This window comes from Argopecten irradians, chromosome 6 (assembly GCF_041381155.1).
Source record: "Argopecten irradians isolate NY chromosome 6, Ai_NY, whole genome shotgun sequence".
NCBI classification, from domain to species: Eukaryota; Metazoa; Mollusca; class Bivalvia; order Pectinida; family Pectinidae; genus Argopecten; species Argopecten irradians.
Window position 1 is genome coordinate 28,969,560 of NC_091139.1, and position 21,619 is coordinate 28,991,178.

The 21,619-nt window shown below is 33.1% G+C and overlaps 9 non-coding genes across 9 annotated transcripts; all 9 read right to left on the minus strand.

The window, feature by feature from the left end:
- Window positions 1–2,414: 2,414 nt before the first annotated feature.
- Trnas-gcu (transfer RNA serine (anticodon GCU)) lies at window positions 2,415–2,496 on the minus strand. Its single transcript has one exon. It is a non-coding gene; the product is annotated as a tRNA-Ser (tRNA).
- Window positions 2,497–4,557: 2,061 nt separating this feature from the next.
- Trnas-gcu (transfer RNA serine (anticodon GCU)) lies at window positions 4,558–4,639 on the minus strand. The gene has a single exon. It is a non-coding gene; the product is annotated as a tRNA-Ser (tRNA).
- A 2,059-nt stretch (window positions 4,640–6,698) lies between these two features.
- Trnas-gcu (transfer RNA serine (anticodon GCU)) lies at window positions 6,699–6,780 on the minus strand. The gene has a single exon. It is a non-coding gene; the product is annotated as a tRNA-Ser (tRNA).
- Window positions 6,781–8,839: 2,059 nt separating this feature from the next.
- Trnas-gcu (transfer RNA serine (anticodon GCU)) lies at window positions 8,840–8,921 on the minus strand. The gene has a single exon. It is a non-coding gene; the product is annotated as a tRNA-Ser (tRNA).
- Window positions 8,922–10,982: 2,061 nt separating this feature from the next.
- On the minus strand, window positions 10,983–11,064 carry Trnas-gcu (transfer RNA serine (anticodon GCU)). The gene has a single exon. It is a non-coding gene; the product is annotated as a tRNA-Ser (tRNA).
- Window positions 11,065–13,125: 2,061 nt separating this feature from the next.
- Trnas-gcu (transfer RNA serine (anticodon GCU)) lies at window positions 13,126–13,207 on the minus strand. The gene has a single exon. It is a non-coding gene; the product is annotated as a tRNA-Ser (tRNA).
- Window positions 13,208–15,267: 2,060 nt separating this feature from the next.
- On the minus strand, window positions 15,268–15,350 carry Trnas-gcu (transfer RNA serine (anticodon GCU)). Its single transcript has one exon. It is a non-coding gene; the product is annotated as a tRNA-Ser (tRNA).
- Window positions 15,351–17,409: 2,059 nt separating this feature from the next.
- Trnas-gcu (transfer RNA serine (anticodon GCU)) lies at window positions 17,410–17,491 on the minus strand. The gene has a single exon. It is a non-coding gene; the product is annotated as a tRNA-Ser (tRNA).
- Window positions 17,492–19,548: 2,057 nt separating this feature from the next.
- Window positions 19,549–19,630, minus strand: Trnas-gcu (transfer RNA serine (anticodon GCU)). The gene has a single exon. It is a non-coding gene; the product is annotated as a tRNA-Ser (tRNA).
- Between the last annotated feature and the right edge of the window lie 1,989 nt (window positions 19,631–21,619).

Sequence of the window (21,619 nt, forward strand, 5' to 3'; positions counted from 1 at the left end):
GTATTATCATAAAATAAAAAATTGTGACTATGGCCTAGCAAGCATAGCAATAAATATGCATGTTACTGAAAATTTATATAAAGTTTTATGGCATTATGCAATCTTTTAATATTACACGAAATTACCCTTCAGTTAAAGCTGGCAATGCAAGTGAAAATTATTCGTATTAGGTGGAAATATTGCTTTCATTCAAATGGTTATCAGATAGTGTATATCTGTCATCATTGAAAAGGAAGTTACAGCTATATTTTGTTTAATGATATCTGCATTTTTGTTACCAGTATTGAACTAAACGGGTATAAATGACGCGCTTCCTGAAAGATTTTAGTTAAATACCATTTTGCAGTTCGTTTTAACCGAATGTTCACAATTAATCTGGATAATTAAAGAAGCTCAGCTTCAAACAATAGTAAAATGTGTAATGTAGAATTGATAAACGGTCTGTGATATGATTCCATAAAATAACATTTGATATTCAATAATACAATGAATTTTATGATATTTCACACAAACTGTCCAAACTGTCTGATTATCTTAAACGATAAAGCGTTCGGAGTTTAATACCAATCACCTTTCATATTTTACCAACAAGAATATGTGATTTGCTAAGAGTCTAAAGTATAAACACCTTATTTTCAAATAGCAAATATAATGTCATTTGGTATCTCCACTGACTCTAAACGTCCTTGAGAGAAACACATACAGTTCAAACGATTCAACAGATTTATTTTTAATATTACCTCTTATTTGTTGAAACTAATTATCAGTTGTGATTTGTGTCTAGTAGATGAAATAAAGGATGCTGGAACACTAGTATAAAAGACCTATTTTGAAGACGCCAGTCTTACAACATGGTATTCATCGTAAAAAATATATCACTTAACAATGCGCCTCAAAAAATTCCAACTAAATATATACTGTTATTGTTAACATGTGCGAATATCACGTAAAGATTTCTACAAATTAAAGAACGTCACATTCTCGTTCTTCTGAAGCGTTAGCATTGGTAGTGTTATTCAAGTCTTCAGCAAAGGAAGGGAGGGGCGTTTGTACATTTTTGGAGGGTAGGGAGGGGTTGTAGGTCTACTTACAAACAATGTCAACATGAACTACAGTTCATTCAATTTGTTTCAAATGCAACTAAATGTATCACCTAATGCAATCGACAAAAGCAATCTTAAATCCTTGAAGGAATTTGAGTATTGCTTAGCATGTAAAATGACAAACCATCGCTCTGATTTTGAGTTGCTTTTCTTGAATTAACCATCTCAAAAACGTTTTCAAAGATGTTGCTCATATAGTATCGTTAACACCTCAACTTTAATTCCGCATTGTCTTACATACGCTTAATTTTTAATAGTTTCACCATAGCAAATTAAATCAATGGCTTTTCTACACCAAACTCAATCCAGATTGTTTAACATTGAAACATAATATTGAATGCATTTTTTACAATATCTATAAATCCCCTCTGATGCTACATTTAGAAAATACTAATTGGTCAAAATAAAGTGCACTGATTTGCAGTTCTTGTAATAAAGGTCTATAACGGTGCCTGAACAAAAGTACAGAAAGAATTAATGAAAACAATTGCAGAAAATAATATTATAAAATGAAAATTTGTGACTGTGGCATATTAAGATTAAATAGTTATATTCAAACACTGCACAATTTCTTCCACAAATACTTGACAAAGTATCAGGCAATCTAGTATAAAGTAGTATAATGTTCTCCCTAGTCAGCTAGAGTTATCTCCCATATTATGTTTTCAAGGCAAGATTACCAGAAAAGCAAAATGTAGGACGATGATGGGATTCGAACCCACGCGGGGAGACCCTAAGGAATTAGCAGTCCATCGCCTTAACCACTTAGACACCACGTCTTATGACTACATAAATATGCATGTTACTGAAAATTTATATAAAATTTTATGGCATGATGCAATCTTTTAATATTACACGAAATTACCCTTCAGTTAAAGCTGGCAATGCAAGTGAAATCATTAGTGTTAGGTGGAAATATTGTTTTCATTCACATGGTTATCAGATAAGATATATCTGTCATCATTGAAAAGGAAGTTACAGCTATATTTTGTTTAATGCTATCTGCATTATTGTTAGCAGTATTGGAATCAACGGGTATAAATGACGCGCTTCCTGAGTTTTTAGTCAAATACCATTTGCAGTTCGTTTTAACCGAATGTTCGCAAACAATCTGGATAATTAAAGAAGGTCAGCTTCAAACAATAGTAAAATGTGTAATGTAGAATTGATAAACGGTCTGTGATATGATTCCATGAAATAACATTTGATATTAAATAATACGTCTGTATGGCATATCCTAAATGAATCAATCAAAATTAAATGAAATGAAAACTTACTTCTCTCATCAAAGATTTAGCTAAAACAATGAACCGATGAGGATGGGATTCGAACCCACGCGGGGAGACCCCAATGGATTAGCAGTCCATCGCCTTAACCACTCGGCCACCTCGTCTTGTTCCTCACTAAGTTTGAGGCATGAAAAATTTTGAACAATAAAGCAACACTCGTCATTCAGTTTGATGCATCATTATGTCCTATAATTTTCCTCTTTTGTTATATTACAAACAACTGTTGTATGTCAATGAATTTTATGATATTTCACACAAACTGTTCAAACTGTCTGATTATCTTAAACGATAAAGCCTTCGGACTTTAATACCAATCACCTTTCATATTTTACCAACAAGAATATGTGATTTGCTTAGAGTCTAAAGAATAAACACCTTATTTTCAAATAGCCAATATAATGTCGTTTGGTATCCCCACTGACTCTAAACGTCCTTGAGAGAAACACCTACATTTCAAACGATACAACAGAATTATTTTTGATACCACCTCATATTTGTTGACACTAATCATCACTTGTGATTTGTGTCTACTAGATGAAATAAAGGATGCTGGTACACTAGTATAAAAGACCTATTTTGAAGACGCCAGTCTTACAACATGGTATTCATCGTAAAAAATATATCACTTAACAATGCGCCTCAAAAAATTCCAACTAAATATATACTGTTATTGTTAACATGTGCGAATATCACGTAAAGATTTCTACAAATTAAAGAACGTCACATTCTCGTTCTTCTGAAGCGTTAACATTGGTAGTGTTATTCAAGTCGTCAGTAAAGGAAGAGAGGGGCGTGTGTACATTTTTGGAGGGTAGGGAGGGGTTGTAGGCCTAATTACAGGCAATTTTAACATGAACTACAGTTCATTCAATTTGTTTCAAATGCAACTAAATGTATCACCTTATGCAATCGACAAAAGCAATCTTAAATCCTTGAAGAAATTTGAGTATTGCTTAGCATGTAAAATGACAAACCATCGCTCTGATTTTGAGTTGCTTTTCTTTAATTAACCATCTCAAAAACGCTTTCAAAGATGTTGGTCATAATAATATTGTTAACACCTCAACTTTAATTCCGCATTGTCTTACAAACACTTAATTTTAAATAGTTTCACCATAGCAAATTAAATCAATGGCTTTTCTACATCAAACTCAATCCAGATGGTTTAACATTGAAACATAATATTGAATGCATTTTTTACGATATCTATCAATCCCCTCTGAAGCTACATTTAGAAAATACTAATTGTTCAGAATAAAGTGCACTGATTTGCAGTTCTTGTAATAAAGGTCTATAACGGTGTCTGAACAACTTTATAGAAAGAATTAATGAAAACAATTGCAGAAAATATTATTACAATATGAAAATTTGTGACTGTGGCATAGTAAGCTTAAATAATGATATTCAAACACTGAACAAATTCTCCCACAAATACTTGACAAAGTATCAGGAAATCTAGTATAAAGTAGTATAATGTTCTCCCTAGTCAGCTAGAGTTATCTCCCATATTATGTTTTAAAGGCAACATTACCAGAAAAGCAAAATGTAGGACAATGATGGGATTCGAACCCATGCGGGGAGACCCCAAGGAATTAGCAGTCCATCGCCTTAACCACTTAGACACCACGTCTTATGACTATATAAATATGCATGTTACTGAAAATTAATATAAAATTTTATGACATGATGCAATCTTTTAATATTACATGAAATTACCTTTCAATTAAAGCTGACAATGCAAGTGAAAATCATTCGTGTTAGGTGGAAATATTGTTTTCATTCACATGGTTATCAGATAGGGTATATCTGTCATCATTGAAAAGGAAGTTACAGCTATATTTTGCTTAATGCTATCTGCATTATTGTTACCAGTATTGGAATCAACGGGTATAAATGACGCGCTGCCTGAAAGCTTTTAGTCAAATACCATTTGCAGTTCGTTTTAACCGAATGTTCGCAAACAATCTGGATAATTAAAGAAGGTCAGCTTCAAACAATAGTAAAATGTGTAATGTAGAATTGATAAACGGTCTGTGATATGATTCCATAAAATAACATTTGATATTCAATAATACGTCTGTATAGCATATCCTAAATAAATCAATCAAAATTAAATGAAATGAAAACTTACTTCTCTCATCAAAGATTTAGCTAAAACAATGAACCGACGAGGATGGGATTCGAACCCACGCGGGGAGACCCCAATGGATTAGCAGTCCATCGCCTTAACCACTCGGCCACCTCGTCTTGTTCCTCACTAAGTTTGAGGCATGAAAAATTTTGAACAATAAAGCAACACTCGTCATTCAGTTTGATGCATCATTATGTCCTATAATTTTCCTCTTTTGTTATATTACAAACAACTGTTGTATGTCAATGAATTTTATGATATTTCACACAAACTGTCCAAACTGTCTGATTATCTTAAACGATAAAGCCTTCGGACTTTAATACCAATCACCTTTCATATTTTACCAACTAGAATATGTGATTTGCTAAGAGTCTAAAGAATAAACACCTTATTTTCAAATAGCCAATATACTGTCGTTTGGTATCCCCACTGACTCTAAACGTCCTTGAGAGAAACACCTACATTTCAAACGATACAACAGAATTATTTTTAATACCACCTCATATTTGTTGACACTAATCATCACTTGTGATTTGTGTCTACTAGATGAAATAAAGGATTCTGGTACACTAGTATAAAAGACCTATTTTGAAGACGCCAGTCTTACAACATGGTATTCATCGTAAAAAATATATCACTTAACAATGCGCCTCAAAAAATTCCAACTAAATATATACTGTTATTGTTAACATGTGCGAATATCACGTAAAGATTTCTACAAATTAAAGAACGTCACATTCTCGTTCTTCTGAAGCGTTAACATTGGTAGTGTTATTCAAGTCGTCAGTAAAGGAAGAGAGGGGCGTGTGTACATTTTTGGAGGGTAGGGAGGGGTTGTAGGCCTAATTACAGGCAATTTTAACATGAACTACAGTTCATTCAATTTGTTTCAAATGCAACTAAATGTATCACCTTATGCAATCGACAAAAGCAATCTTAAATCCTTGAAGAAATTTGAGTATTGCTTAGCATGTAAAATGACAAACCATCGCTCTGATTTTGAGTTGCTTTTCTTTAATTAACCATCTCAAAAACGCTTTCAAAGATGTTGGTCATAATAATATTGTTAACACCTCAACTTTAATTCCGCATTGTCTTACAAACACTTAATTTTAAATAGTTTCACCATAGCAAATTAAATCAATGGCTTTTTTACACCAAACTCAATCCAGATGGTTTAACATTGAAACATAATATTGAATGCATTTTTTACGATATCTATCAATCCCCTCTGAAGCTACATTTAGAAAATACTAATTGTTCAGAATAAAGTGCACTGATTTGCAGTTCTTGTAATAAAGGTCTTTAACGGTGTCTGAACAACTTTATAGAAAGAATTAATGAAAACAATTGCAGAAAATATTATTACAATATGAAAATTTGTGACTGTGGCATAGTAAGCTTAAATAATGATATTCAAACACTGAACAAATTCTCCCACAAATACTTGACAAAGTATCAGGAAATCTAGTATAAAGTAGTATAATGTTCTCCCTAGTCAGCTAGAACTATCTCCCATATTATGTTTTAAAGGCAACATTACCAGAAAAGCAAAATGTAGGACAATGATGGGATTCGAACCCATGCGGGGAGACCCCAAGGAATTAGCAGTCCATCGCCTTAACCACTTAGACACCACGTCTTATGACTATATAAATATGCATGTTACTGAAAATTAATATAAAATTTTATGACATGATGCAATCTTTTAATATTACATGAAATTACCTTTCAATTAAAGCTGACAATGCAAGTGAAAATCATTCGTGTTAGGTGGAAATATTGTTTTCATTCACATGGTTATCAGATAGGGTATATCTGTCATCATTGAAAAGGAAGTTACAGCTATATTTTGCTTAATGCTATCTGCATTATTGTTACCATTATTGGAATCAACGGGTATAAATGACGCGCTTTCTGAGTTTTTAGTCAAATACCATTTGCAGTTCGTTTTAACCGAATGTTCGCAAACAATCTGGATAATTAAAGAAGGTCAGCTTCAAACAATAGTAAAATGTGTAATGTAGAATTGATAAACGGTCTGTGATATGATTCCATAAAATAACATTTGATATTCAATAATACGTCTGTATAGCATATCCTAAATGAATCAATCAAAATTAAATGAAATGAAAACTTACTTCTCTCATCAAAGATTTAGCTAAAACAATGAACCGACGAGGATGGGATTCGAACCCACGCGGGGAGACCCCAATGGATTAGCAGTCCATCGCCTTAACCACTCGGCCACCTCGTCTTGTTCCTCACTAAGTTTGAGGCATGAAAAATTTTGAACAATAAAGCAACACTCGTCATTCAGTTTGATGCATCATTATGTCCTATAATTTTCCTCTTTTGTTATATTACAAACAACTGTTGTATGTCAATCAATTTTATGATATTTCACACAAACTGTCCAAACTGTCTGATTATCTTAAACGATAAAGCCTTCGGACTTTAATACAAATCACCTTTCATATTTTACCAACAAGAATATGTGATTTGCTAAGAGTCTAAAGAATAAACACCTTATTTTCAAATAGCCAATATACTGTCGTTTGGTATCCCCACTGACTCTAAACGTCCTTGAGAGAAACACCTACATTTCAAACGATACAACAGAATTATTTTTAATACCACCTCATATTTGTTGACACTAATCATCACTTGTGATTTGTGTCTACTAGATGAAATAAAGGATGCTGGTACACTAGTATAAAAGACCTATTTTGAAGACGCCAGTCTTACAACATGGTATTCATCGTAAAAAATATATCACTTAACAATGCGCCTCAAAAATTCCAACTAAATATATACTGTTATTGTTAACATGTGCGAATATCTCGTAAAGATTTCTACAAATTAAAGAACGTCACATTCTCGTTCTTCTGAAGCGTTAACATTGGTAGTGTTATTCAAGTCGTCAGTAAAGGAAGAGAGGGGCGTGTGTACATTTTTGGAGGGTAGGGAGGGGTTGTAGGCCTAATTACAAGCAATTTTAACATGAACTACAGTTCATTCAATTTGTTTCAAATGCAACTAAATGTATCACCTTATGCAATCGACAAAAGCAATCTGAAATCCTTGAAGGAATTTGAGTATTGCTTAGCATGTAAAATGACAAACCATCGCTCTGATTTTGAGTTGCTTTTCTTGAATTAACCATCTCAAAAACGCTTTCAAAGATGTTGGTCATATAATATTGTTAACACCTCAACTTTAATTCCGCATTGTCTTACAAACACTTAATTTTAAATAGTTTCACCATAGCAAATTAAATCAATGGCTTTTCTACACCAAACTCAATCCAGATGGTTTAACATTGAAACATAATATTGAATGCATTTTTTACGATATCTATCAATCCCCTCTGAAGCTACATTTAGAAAATACTAATTGTTCAGAATAAAGTGCACTGATTTGCAGTTCTTGTAATAAAGGTCTATAACGGTGTCTGAACAACTTTATAGAAAGAATTAATGAAAACAATTGCAGAAAATATTATTACAATATGAAAATTTGTGACTGTGGCATAGTAAGCTTAAATAATGATATTCAAACACTGAACAAATTCTCCCACAAATACTTGACAAAGTATCAGGAAATCTAGTATAAAGTAGTATAATGTTCTCCCTAGTCAGCTAGAGTTATCTCCCATATTATGTTTTAAAGGCAACATTACCAGAAAAGCAAAATGTAGGACAATGATGGGATTCGAACCCATGCGGGGAGACCCCAAGGAATTAGCAGTCCATCGCCTTAACCACTTAGACACCACGTCTTATGACTATATAAATATGCATGTTACTGAAAATTAATATAAAATTTTATGACATGATGCAATCTTTTAATATTACATGAAATTACCTTTCAATTAAAGCTGACAATGCAAGTGAAAATCATTCGTGTTAGGTGGAAATATTGTTTTCATTCACATGGTTATCAGATAGGGTATATCTGTCATCATTGAAAAGGAAGTTACAGCTATATTTTGCTTAATGCTATCTGCATTATTGTTACCAGTGTTGGAATCAACGGGTATAAATGACGCGCTTCCTGAAAGCTTTTAGTCAAATACCATTTGCAGTTCGTTTTAACCGAATGTTCGCAAACAATCTGGATAATTAAAGAAGGTCAGCTTCAAACAATAGTAAAATGTGTAATGTAGAATTGATAAACGGTCTGTGATATGATTCCATAAAATAACATTTGATATTCAATAATACGTCTGTATAGCATATCCTAAATGAATCAATCAAAATTAAATGAAATGAAAACTTACTTCTCTCATCAAAGATTTAGCTAAAACAATGAACCGACGAGGATGGGATTCGAACCCACGCGGGGAGACCCCAATGGATTAGCAGTCCATCGCCTTAACCACTCGGCCACCTCGTCTTGTTCCTCACTAAGTTTGAGGCATGAAAAATTTTGAACAATAAAGCAACACTCGTCATTCAGTTTGATGCATCATTATGTCCTATAATTTTCCTCTTTTGTTATATTACAAACAACTGTTGTATGTCAATGAATTTTATGATATTTCACACAAACTGTCCAAACTGTCTGATTATCTTAAACGATAAAGCCTTCGGACTTTAATACCAATCACCTTTCATATTTTACCAACTAGAATATGTGATTTGCTAAGAGTCTAAAGAATAAACACCTTATTTTCAAATAGCCAATATACTGTCGTTTGGTATCCCCACTGACTCTAAACGTCCTTGAGAGAAACACCTACATTTCAAACGATACAACAGAATTATTTTTAATACCACCTCATATTTGTTGACACTAATCATCACTTGTGATTTGTGTCTACTAGATGAAATAAAGGATGCTGGTACACTAGTATAAAAGACCTATTTTGAAGACGCCAGTCTTACAACATGGTATTCATCGTAAAAAATATATCACTTAACAATGCGCCTCAAAAAATTCCAACTAAATATATACTGTTATTGTTAACATGTGCGAATATCACGTAAAGATTTCTACAAATTAAAGAACGTCACATTCTCGTTCTTCTGAAGCGTTAACATTGGTAGTGTTATTCAAGTCGTCAGTAAAGGAAGAGAGGGGCGTGTGTACATTTTTGGAGGGTAGGGAGGGGTTGTAGGCCTAATTACAAGCAATTTTAACATGAACTACAGTTCATTCAATTTGTTTCAAATGCAACTAAATGTATCACCTTATGCAATCGACAAAAGCAATCTTAAATCCTTGAAGAAATTTGAGTATTGCTTAGCATGTAAAATGACAAACCATCGCTCTGATTTTGAGTTGCTTTTCTTGAATTAACCATCTCAAAAACGCTTTCAAAGATGTTGGTCATATAATATTGTTAACACCTCAACTTTAATTCCGCATTGTCTTACAAACACTTAATTTTAAATAGTTTCACCATAGCAAATTAAATCAATGGCTTTTCTACACCAAACTCAATCCAGATGGTTTAACATTGAAACATAATATTGAATGCATTTTTTACGATATCTATCAATCCCCTCTGAAGCTACATTTAGAAAATACTAATTGTTCAGAATAAAGTGCACTGATTTGCAGTTCTTGTAATAAAGGTCTATAACGGTGTCTGAACAACTTTATAGAAAGAATTAATGAAAACAATTGCAGAAAATATTATTACAATATGAAAATTTGTGACTGTGGCATAGTAAGCTTAAATAATGATATTCAAACACTGAACAAATTCTCCCACAAATACTTGACAAAGTATCAGGAAATCTAGTATAAAGTAGTATAATGTTCTCCCTAGTCAGCTAGAGTTATCTCCCATATTATGTTTTAAAGGCAACATTACCAGAAAAGCAAAATGTAGGACAATGATGGGATTCGAACCCATGCGGGGAGACCCCAAGGAATTAGCAGTCCATCGCCTTAACCACTTAGACACCACGTCTTATGACTATATAAATATGCATGTTACTGAAAATTAATATAAAATTTTATGACATGATGCAATCTTTTTAATATTACATGAAATTACCTTTCAATTAAAGCTGACAATGCAAGTGAAAATCATTCGTGTTAGGTGGAAATATTGTTTTCATTCACATGGTTATCAGATAGGGTATATCTGTCATCATTGAAAAGGAAGTTACAGCTATATTTTGCTTAATGCTATCTGCATTATTGTTACCAGTGTTGGAATCAACGGGTATAAATGACGCGCTTCCTGAAAGCTTTTAGTCAAATACCATTTGCAGTTCGTTTTAACCGAATGTTCGCAAACAATCTGGATAATTAAAGAAGGTCAGCTTCAAACAATAGTAAAATGTGTAATGTAGAATTGATAAACGGTCTGTGATATGATTCCATAAAATAACATTTGATATTCAATAATACGTCTGTATAGCATATCCTAAATGAATCAATCAAAATTAAATGAAATGAAAACTTACTTCTCTCATCAAAGATTTAGCTAAAACAATGAACCGACGAGGATGGGATTCGAACCCACGCGGGGAGACCCCAATGGATTAGCAGTCCATCGCCTTAACCACTCGGCCACCTCGTCTTGTTCCTCACTAAGTTTGAGGCATGAAAAATTTTGAACAATAAAGCAACACTCGTCATTCAGTTTGATGCATCATTATGTCCTATAATTTTCCTCTTTTGTTATATTACAAACAACTGTTGTATGTCAATGAATTTTATGATATTTCACACAAACTGTCCAAACTGTCTGATTATCTTAAACGATAAAGCCTTCGGACTTTAATACCAATCACCTTTCATATTTTACCAACTAGAATATGTGATTTGCTAAGAGTCTAAAGAATAAACACCTTATTTTCAAATAGCCAATATACTGTCGTTTGGTATCCCCACTGACTCTAAACGTCCTTGAGAGAAACACCTACATTTCAAACGATACAACAGAATTATTTTTAATACCACCTCATATTTGTTGACACTAATCATCACTTGTGATTTGTGTCTACTAGATGAAATAAAGGATGCTGGTACACTAGTATAAAAGACCTATTTTGAAGACGCCAGTCTTACAACATGGTATTCATCGTAAAAAATATATCACTTAACAATGCGCCTCAAAAAATTCCAACTAAATATATACTGTTATTGTTAACATGTGCGAATATCACGTAAAGATTTCTACAAATTAAAGAACGTCACATTCTCGTTCTTCTGAAGCGTTAACATTGGTAGTGTTATTCAAGTCGTCAGTAAAGGAAGAGAGGGGCGTGTGTACATTTTTGGAGGGTAGGGAGGGGTTGTAGGCCTAATTACAAGCAATTTTAACATGAACTACAGTTCATTCAATTTGTTTCAAATGCAACTAAATGTATCACCTTATGCAATCGACAAAAGCAATCTTAAATCCTTGAAGAAATTTGAGTATTGCTTAGCATGTAAAATGACAAACCATCGCTCTGATTTTGAGTTGCTTTTCTTTAATTAACCATCTCAAAAACGCTTTCAAAGATGTTGGTCATATAATATTGTTAACACCTCAACTTTAATTCCGCATTGTCTTACAAACACTTAATTTTAAATAGTTTCACCATAGCAAATTAAATCAATGGCTTTTCTACACCAAACTCAATCCAGATGGTTTAACATTGAAACATAATATTGAATGCATTTTTTACGATATCTATCAATCCCCTCTGAAGCTACATTTAGAAAATACTAATTGTTCAGAATAAAGTGCACTGATTTGCAGTTCTTGTAATAAAGGTCTATAACGGTGTCTGAACAACTTTATAGAAAGAATTAATGAAAACAATTGCAGAAAATATTATTACAATATGAAAATTTGTGACTGTGGCATAGTAAGCTTAAATAATGATATTCAAACACTGAACAAATTCTCCCACAAATACTTGACAAAGTATCAGGAAATCTAGTATAAAGTAGTATAATGTTCTCCCTAGTCAGCTAGAGTTATCTCCCATATTTGTTTTAAAGGCAACATTACCAGAAAAGCAAAATGTAGGACAATGATGGGATTCGAACCCATGCGGGGAGACCCCAAGGAATTAGCAGTCCATCGCCTTAACCACTTAGACACCACGTCTTATGACTATATAAATATGCATGTTACTGAAAATTAATATAAAATTTTATGACATGATGCAATCTTTTAATATTACATGAAATTACCTTTCAATTAAAGCTGACAATGCAAGTGAAAAATCATTCGTGTTAGGTGGAAATATTGTTTTCATTCACATGGTTATCAGATAGGGTATATCTGTCATCATTGAAAAGGAAGTTACAGCTATATTTTGCTTAATGCTATCTGCATTATTGTTACCAGTATTGGAATCAACGGGTATAAATGACGCGCTTCCTGAAAGCTTTTAGTCAAATACCATTTGCAGTTCGTTTTAACCGAATGTTCGCAAACAATCTGGATAATTAAAGAAGGTCAGCTTCAAACAATAGTAAAATGTGTAATGTAGAATTGATAAACGGTCTGTGATATGATTCCATAAAATAACATTTGATATTCAATAATACGTCTGTATAGCATATCCTAAAATGGATCCTTCTAAATTAAATGAAATGAAAACTTACTTCTCTCATCAAAGATTTAGCTAAAACAATGAACCGACGAGGATGGGATTCGAACCCACGCGGGGAGACCCCAATGGATTAGCAGTCCATCGCCTTAACCACTCGGCCACCTCGTCTTGTTCCTCACTAAGTTTGAGGCATGAAAAATTTTGAACAATAAAGCAACACTCGTCATTCAGTTTGATGCATCATTATGTCCTATAATTTTCCTCTTTTGTTATATTACAAACAACTGTTGTATGTCAATGAATTTTTATGATATTTCACACAAATTTTATGACTGTCTGATTATCTTAAACGATAAAGCCTTCGGACTTTAATACCAATCACCTTTCATATTTTACCAACTAGAATATGTGATTTGCTAAGAGTCTAAAGAATAAACACCTTATTTTCAAATAGCCAATATACTGTCGTTTGGTATCCCCACTGACTCTAAACGTCCTTGAGAGAAACACCTACATTTCAAACGATACAACAGAATTATTTTTAATACCACCTCATATTTGTTGACACTAATCATCACTTGTGATTTGTGTCTACTAGATGAAATAAAGGATGCTGGTACACTAGTATAAAAGACCTATTTTGAAGACGCCAGTCTTACAACATGGTATTCATCGTAAAAAATATATCACTTAACAATGCGCCTCAAAAAATTCCAACTAAATATATACTGTTATTGTTAACATGTGCGAATATCACGTAAAGATTTCTACAAATTAAAGAACGTCACATTCTCGTTCTTCTGAAGCGTTAACATTGGTAGTGTTATTCAAGTCGTCAGTAAAGGAAGAGAGGGGCGTGTGTACATTTTTGGAGGGTAGGGAGGGGTTGTAGGCCTAATTACAAGCAATTTTAACATGAACTACAGTTCATTCAATTTGTTTCAAATGCAACTAAATGTATCACCTTATGCAATCGACAAAAGCAATCTTAAATCCTTGAAGAAATTTGAGTATTGCTTAGCATGTAAAATGACAAACCATCGCTCTGATTTTGAGTTGCTTTTCTTGAATTAACCATCTCAAAAACGCTTTCAAAGATGTTGGTCATATAATATTGTTAACACCTCAACTTTAATTCCGCATTGTCTTACAAACACTTAATTTTAAATAGTTTCACCATAGCAAATTAAATCAATGGCTTTTCTACACCAAACTCAATCCAGATGGTTTAACATTGAAACATAATATTGAATGCATTTTTTACGATATCTATCAATCCCCTCTGAAGCTACATTTAGAAAATACTAATTGTTCAGAATAAAGTGCACTGATTTGCAGTTCTTGTAATAAAGGTCTATAACGGTGTCTGAACAACTTTATAGAAAGAATTAATGAAAACAATTGCAGAAAATATTATTACAATATGAAAATTTGTGACTGTGGCATAGTAAGCTTAAATAATGATATTCAAACACTGAACAAATTCTCCCACAAATACTTGACAAAGTATCAGGAAATCTAGTATAAAGTAGTATAATGTTCTCCCTAGTCAGCTAGAGTTATCTCCCATATTATGTTTTAAAGGCAACATTACCAGAAAAGCAAAATGTAGGACAATGATGGGATTCGAACCCATGCGGGGAGACCCCAAGGAATTAGCAGTCCATCGCCTTAACCACTTAGACACCACGTCTTATGACTATATAAATATGCATGTTACTGAAAATTAATATAAAATTTTATGACATGATGCAATCTTTTAATATTACATGAAATTACCTTTCAATTAAAGCTGACAATGCAAGTGAAAATCATTCGTGTTAGGTGGAAATATTGTTTTCATTCACATGGTTATCAGATAGGGTATATCTGTCATCATTGAAAAGGAAGTTACAGCTATATTTTGCTTAATGCTATCTGCATTATTGTTACCAGTATTGGAATCAACGGGTATAAATGACGCGCTTCCTGAAAGCTTTTAGTCAAATACCATTTGCAGTTCGTTTTAACCGAATGTTCGCAAACAATCTGGATAATTAAAGAAGGTCAGCTTCAAACAATAGTAAAATGTGTAATGTAGAATTGATAAACGGTCTGTGATATGATTCCATAAAATAACATTTGATATTCAATAATACGTCTGTATAGCATATCCTAAATGAATCAATCAAAATTAAATGAAATGAAAACTTACTTCTCTCATCAAAGATTTAGCTAAAACAATGAACCGACGAGGATGGGATTCGAACCCACGCGGGGGAGACCCCAATGGATTAGCAGTCCATCGCCTTAACCACTCGGCCACCTCGTCTTGTTCCTCACTAAGTTTGAGGCATGAAAAATTTTGAACAATAAAGCAACACTCGTCATTCAGTTTGATGCATCATTATGTCCTATAATTTTCCTCTTTTGTTATATTACAAACAACTGTTGTATGTCAATGAATTTTATGATATTTCACACAAACTGTCCAAACTGTCTGATTATCTTAAACGATAAAGCCTTCGGACTTTAATACCAATCACCTTTCATATTTTACCAACTAGAATATGTGATTTGCTAAGAGTCTAAAGAATAAACACCTTATTTTCAAATAGCCAATATACTGTCGTTTGGTATCCCCACTGACTCTAAACGTCCTTGAGAGAAACACCTACATTTCAAACGATACAACAGAATTATTTTTAATACCACCTCATATTTGTTGACACTAATCATCACTTGTGATTTGTGTCTACTAGATGAAATAAAGGATGCTGGTACACTAGTATAAAAGACCTATTTTGAAGACGCCAGTCTTACAACATGGTATTCATCGTAAAAAATATATCACTTAACAATGCGCCTCAAAAAATTCCAACTAAATATATACTGTTATTGTTAACATGTGCGAATATCACGTAAAGATTTCTACAAATTAAAGAACGTCACATTCTCGTTCTTCTGAAGCGTTAACATTGGTAGTGTTATTCAAGTCGTCAGTAAAGGAAGAGAGGGGCGTGTGTACATTTTTGGAGGGTAGGGAGGGGTTGTAGGCCTAATTACAGGCAATTTTAACATGAACTACAGTTCATTCAATTTGTTTCAAATGCAACTAAATGTATCACCTTATGCAATCGACAAAAGCAATCTTAAATCCTTGAAGAAATTTGAGTATTGCTTAGCATGTAAAATGACAAACCATCGCTCTGATTTTGAGTTGCTTTTCTTGAATTAACCATCTCAAAAACGCTTTCAAAGATGTTGGTCATATAATATTGTTAACACCTCAACTTTAATTCCCATTGCCTTACAAACACTTAATTTTAAATAGTTTCACCATAGCAAATTAAATCAATGGCTTTTCTACACCAAACTCAATCCAGATGGTTTAACATTGAAACATAATATTGAATGCATTTTTTACGATATCTATCAATCCCCTCTGAAGCTACATTTAGAAAATACTAATTGTTCAGAATAAAGTGCACTGATTTGCAGTTCTTGTAATAAAGGTCTATAACGGTGTCTGAACAACTTTATAGAAAGAATTAATGAAAACAATTGCAGAAAATATTATTACAATATGAAAATTTGTGACTGTGGCATAGTAAGCTTAAATAATGATATTCAAACACTGAACAAATTCTCCCACAAATACTTGACAAAGTATCAGGAAATCTAGTATAAAGTAGTATAATGTTCTCCCTAGTCAGCTAGAGTTATCTCCCATACTATGTTTTAAAGGCAACATTACCAGAAAAGCAAAATGTAGGACAATGATGGTATTCGAACCCATGCGAGGAGACCCCAAGGAATTAGCAGTCCATCGCCTTAACCACTTAGACACCACGTCTTATGACTATATAAATATGCATGCTACTGAAAATTTATATAAAATTTTATGACATGATGCAATCTTTTAATATGATACGAAATTACCCTTCAGTTAAAGATGGCAATGCAAGTGAAAATCATTCGTGTTAGGTGGAAATATTGTTTTCATTCACATGGTTATCAGATAGGGTATATCTGTCATCATTGAAAAGGAAGTTACAGCTATATTTTGCTTAATGCTATCTACATTATTGTTACCAGTATTGGAATCAACGGGTATAAATGACGCGCTTCCTGAAAGCTTTTAGTCAAATACCATTTGCAGTTCGTTTTAACCGAATGTTCGCAAACAATCTGGATAATTAAAGAAGGTCAGCTTCAAACAATAGTAAAATGTGTAATGTAGAATTGATAAACGGTCTGTGATATGATTCCATAAAATAACATTTGATATTCAATAATACGTCTGTATAGCATATCCTAAATGAATCAATCAAAATTAAATGAAATGAAAACTTACTTCTCTCATCAAAGATTTAGCTAAAACAATGAACCGACGAGGATGGGATTCGAACCCACGCGGGGAGACCCCAATGGATTAGCAGTCCATCGCCTTAACCACTCGGCCACCTCGTCTTGTTCCTCACTAAGTTTGAGGCATGAAAAATTTTGAACAATAAAGCAACACTCGTCATTCAGTTTGATGCATCATTATGTCCTATAATTTTCCTCTTTTGTTATATTACAAACAACTGTTGTATGTCAATGCATTTGATGATATTTCACACAAACTGTCCAAACTGTCTGATTATCTGAAACGATAAAGCCTTCGGACTTTAATACCAATCACCTTTCATATTTTACCAAAAAGAATATGTGATTTGCTAAGAGTCTAAAGAATAAACACCTTATTTTCAAATAGCCAATATAATGTCGTTTGGTATCCCCACTGACTCTAAACGTCCTTGAGAGAAACACCTACATTTCAAACGATACAACAGAATTATTTTTAATACCACCTCATATTTGTTGACACTAATCATCAGTTGTGATTTGTGTCTAGTAGATGAAATAAAGGATGCTGGTACACTAGTATAAAAGACCTATTTTGAAAACGCCTTTCTTACAACATGGTATTCATCGTAAAAAATATATCACTTAACAATGCGCCTCAAACATTCTAACTTAATATATACTGTTATTGTTAACATGAGCGAATATCACGTGAAGATTTCTACAAATTAAAGAACGTCACATTCTCGTTCTTCTGAAGCGTTAACATTGGTAGTGTTATTCAAGTCGTCAGCAAAGGAAGAGAGGGGCGTGTGTACATTTTTGGAGGGACGGGAGAGGTTGTAGGCCTAGTTACAAACAATTTCAGCATGAACTACAGTTCATTCAATTTGTTTCAAATGCAACTCAATGTATCACCTAATGCAATCGACAAAAGCAATCTTAAATCCTTGAAGGAATTTGAGTATTGCTTAGCATGTAAAATGACAAACCATCGCTCTGATTTTGAGTTGCTTTTCTTGAATTAACCATCTCAAAAACGCTTTCAAAGATGTTGGTCATATAATATTGTTAACACCTCAACTTTAATTCCGCATTGTCTTACAAACACTTAATTTTAAATAGTTTCACCATAGCAAATTAAATCAATGGCTTTTCTACACCAAACTCAATCCAGATGGTTTAACATTGAAACATAATATTGAATGCATTTTTTACGATATCTATCAATCCCCTCTGAAGCTTCATTTAGAAAATACTAATTGTTCAGAATAAAGTGCACTGATTTGCAGTTCTTGTAATAAAGGTCTATAACGGTGTCTGAACAACTTTATAGAAAGAATTAATGAAAACAATTGCAGAAAATATTATCACAATATGAAAATTTGTGACTGTGGCATAGTAAGATTAAATAGTGATATTCAAACACTGCACAAATTCTCCCACAAATACTTGACAAAGTATCAGGAAATCTAGTATAAAGTAGTATAATGTTCTCCCTAGTCAGCTAGAGTTATCTCCCATATTATGTTTTAAAGGCAACATTACCAGAAAAGCAAAATGTAGGACAATGATGGGATTCGAACCCATGCGGGGAGACCCCAAGGAATTAGCAGTCCATCGCCTTAACCACTTAGACACCACGTCTTATGACTATATAAATATGCATGCTACTGAAAATTTATATAAAATTTTATGGCATGATGCAATCTTTTGATATTACACGAAATTACCCTTCAGTTAAAGCTGGCAATGCAAGTGAAAATCATTCGTGTTAGGAGGAAATATTGTTTTTATTCACATGTTTATCAGATAGGGTATATCTGTCATCATTGAAAAGGAAGTTACAGCTATATTTTGTTTAATGCTATCTGCATTATTGTTACCAGTATTGGAATCAACGGGTATAAATGACGCGCTTCCTGAGTTTTTAGTCAAATACCATTTGCAGTTCGTTTTAACCGAATGTTCGCAAACAATCTGGATAATTAAAGAAGGTCAGCTTCAAACAATAGTAAAATGTGTAATGTAGAATTGATAAACGGTCTGTGATATGATTCCATAAAATAACATTTGATATTCAATAATACGTCTGTATAGCATATCCTAAATGAATCAATCAAAATTAAATTAAATGAAAACTTACTTCTCTCATCAAAGATTTAGCTAAAACAATGAACCGACGAGGATGGGATTCGAACCCACGCGGGGAGACCCCAATGGATTAGCAGTCCATCGCCTTAACCACTCGGCCACCTCGTCTTGTTCCTCACTAAGTTTGAGGCATGAAAAATTTTGAACAATAAAGCAACACTCGTCATTCAGTTTGATGCATCATTATGTCCTATAATTTTCCTCTTTTGTTATATTACAAACAACTGTTGTATGTCAATGAATTTGATGATATTTCACACAAACTGTCCAAACTGTCTGATTATCTGAAACGATAAAGCGTTCGGACTTTAATACCAATCACCTTTCATATTTTACCAACAAGAATATGTGATTTGCTAAGAGTCTAAAGAATAAACACCTTATTTTAAAATAGCCAATATAATGTCGTTTGGTATCCCCACTGACTCTAAACGTCCTTGAGAGAAACACCTACAGTTCAAACGATTCAACAGCATTATTTTTAATACCACCTCATATTTGTTGAAACTAATCATCAGTTGTGATTTGTGTCTAGTAGATGAAATAAAGGATGCTGGTACACTAGTATAAATGACCTATTTTGAAAACGCCTTTCTAACAACATTGTATTTATCGTAAAAAATATATCACTTAACAATGCGCCTTAAAAAATTCCAACTTAATATATACTGTTATTGTTTACATGTGCGAATATCACGTAAAGATTTCTACAAATTAAAGAACGTCACATTCTCGTTCTTCTGAAGCGTTAGCATTGTTAGTGTTATTCAAGTCGTCAGCAAAGGAAGGGAGGGGCGTGTTTACAGTTTTGGAGGGTAGGGAGGGGTTGTAGGTCTAATTACAACCAATTTCAACATGAACTACAGTTCATTCAATTTGTTTCAAATGCAACTCAATGTATCACCTAATGCAATCGTCAAAAGCAATCTTAAATCCTTGAAGGAATTTGAGTATTGCTTAGCATGTAAAATGACAAACCATCGCTCTGATTTTGAGTTGCTTTTCTTGAATTAACCATCTCAAAAACGCTTTCAAAGATGATGGTCATATAGTATTGTTAACACCTCAACTTTAATTCCGCATTGTCTTACATACACTTAATTTTTAATAGTTTCACCATAGCAAATTAAATCTATGGCTTTTCTACACCAAACTCAATCCAGATGTTTTAACATTGAAACATAATATTGAATGCATTTTTTACAATATCTTTCAATCCCCTCTGAAGCTACATTTAGAAAATACTAATTGTTCAGAATAAAGTGCACTGATTTGCAGTTCTTGTAATAAAGGTCTATAACGGTGTCTGAACAACTTTATAGAAAGAATTAATGAAAACAATTGCAGAAAATATTATCACAATATGAAAATTTGTGACTGTGGCATAGTAAGCTTAAATGGTGATATTCAAACACTGCACAAATTCTCCCACAAATACCTGACAAAGTATCAGGCAATCTAGTATAAAGTAGTATAATGTTCTCCCTAGTCAGCTAGAGTTATCTCTCATATTATGTTTTAAAGGCAAGATTAGCAGAAAAGCAAAATGTAGGATGATGATGATGGGATTCGAACCCACGCGAGGAGACCCCAAGGAATAAGCAGCCCATCGCCTTAACCACTTAGACACCACGTCTTATGACTATATAAATATGCATGTTACTGAAAATTCATATAAAATTTTATGACATGATGCAATCTTTTAATATTACACGAAATTACCCTTCAGTTAAAGCTGGCAATGCAAGTGAAAATCATTCGTATTAGGAGGAAATATTGTTTTCATTCACATGTTTATCAGATAGGATATATCTGTCATCATTGAAAAGGAAAGTAAAGCTATATTCTGTTTAATGCTATCTGCATTATTGTTACCAGTATTGAACTAAACGGGTATAAATGACGCGCTTCCTGAAAGTTTTTAGTCAAATACCATTTGCAGTTCGTTTTAACCGAATGTTCGCAAACAATCTGGATAATTAAAGAAGGTCAGCTTCAAACAATAGTAAAATGTGTAATGTAGAATTGATAAACGGTCTGTGATATGATTCCATAAAATAACATTTGATATTCAATAATACGTCTGTATAGCATATC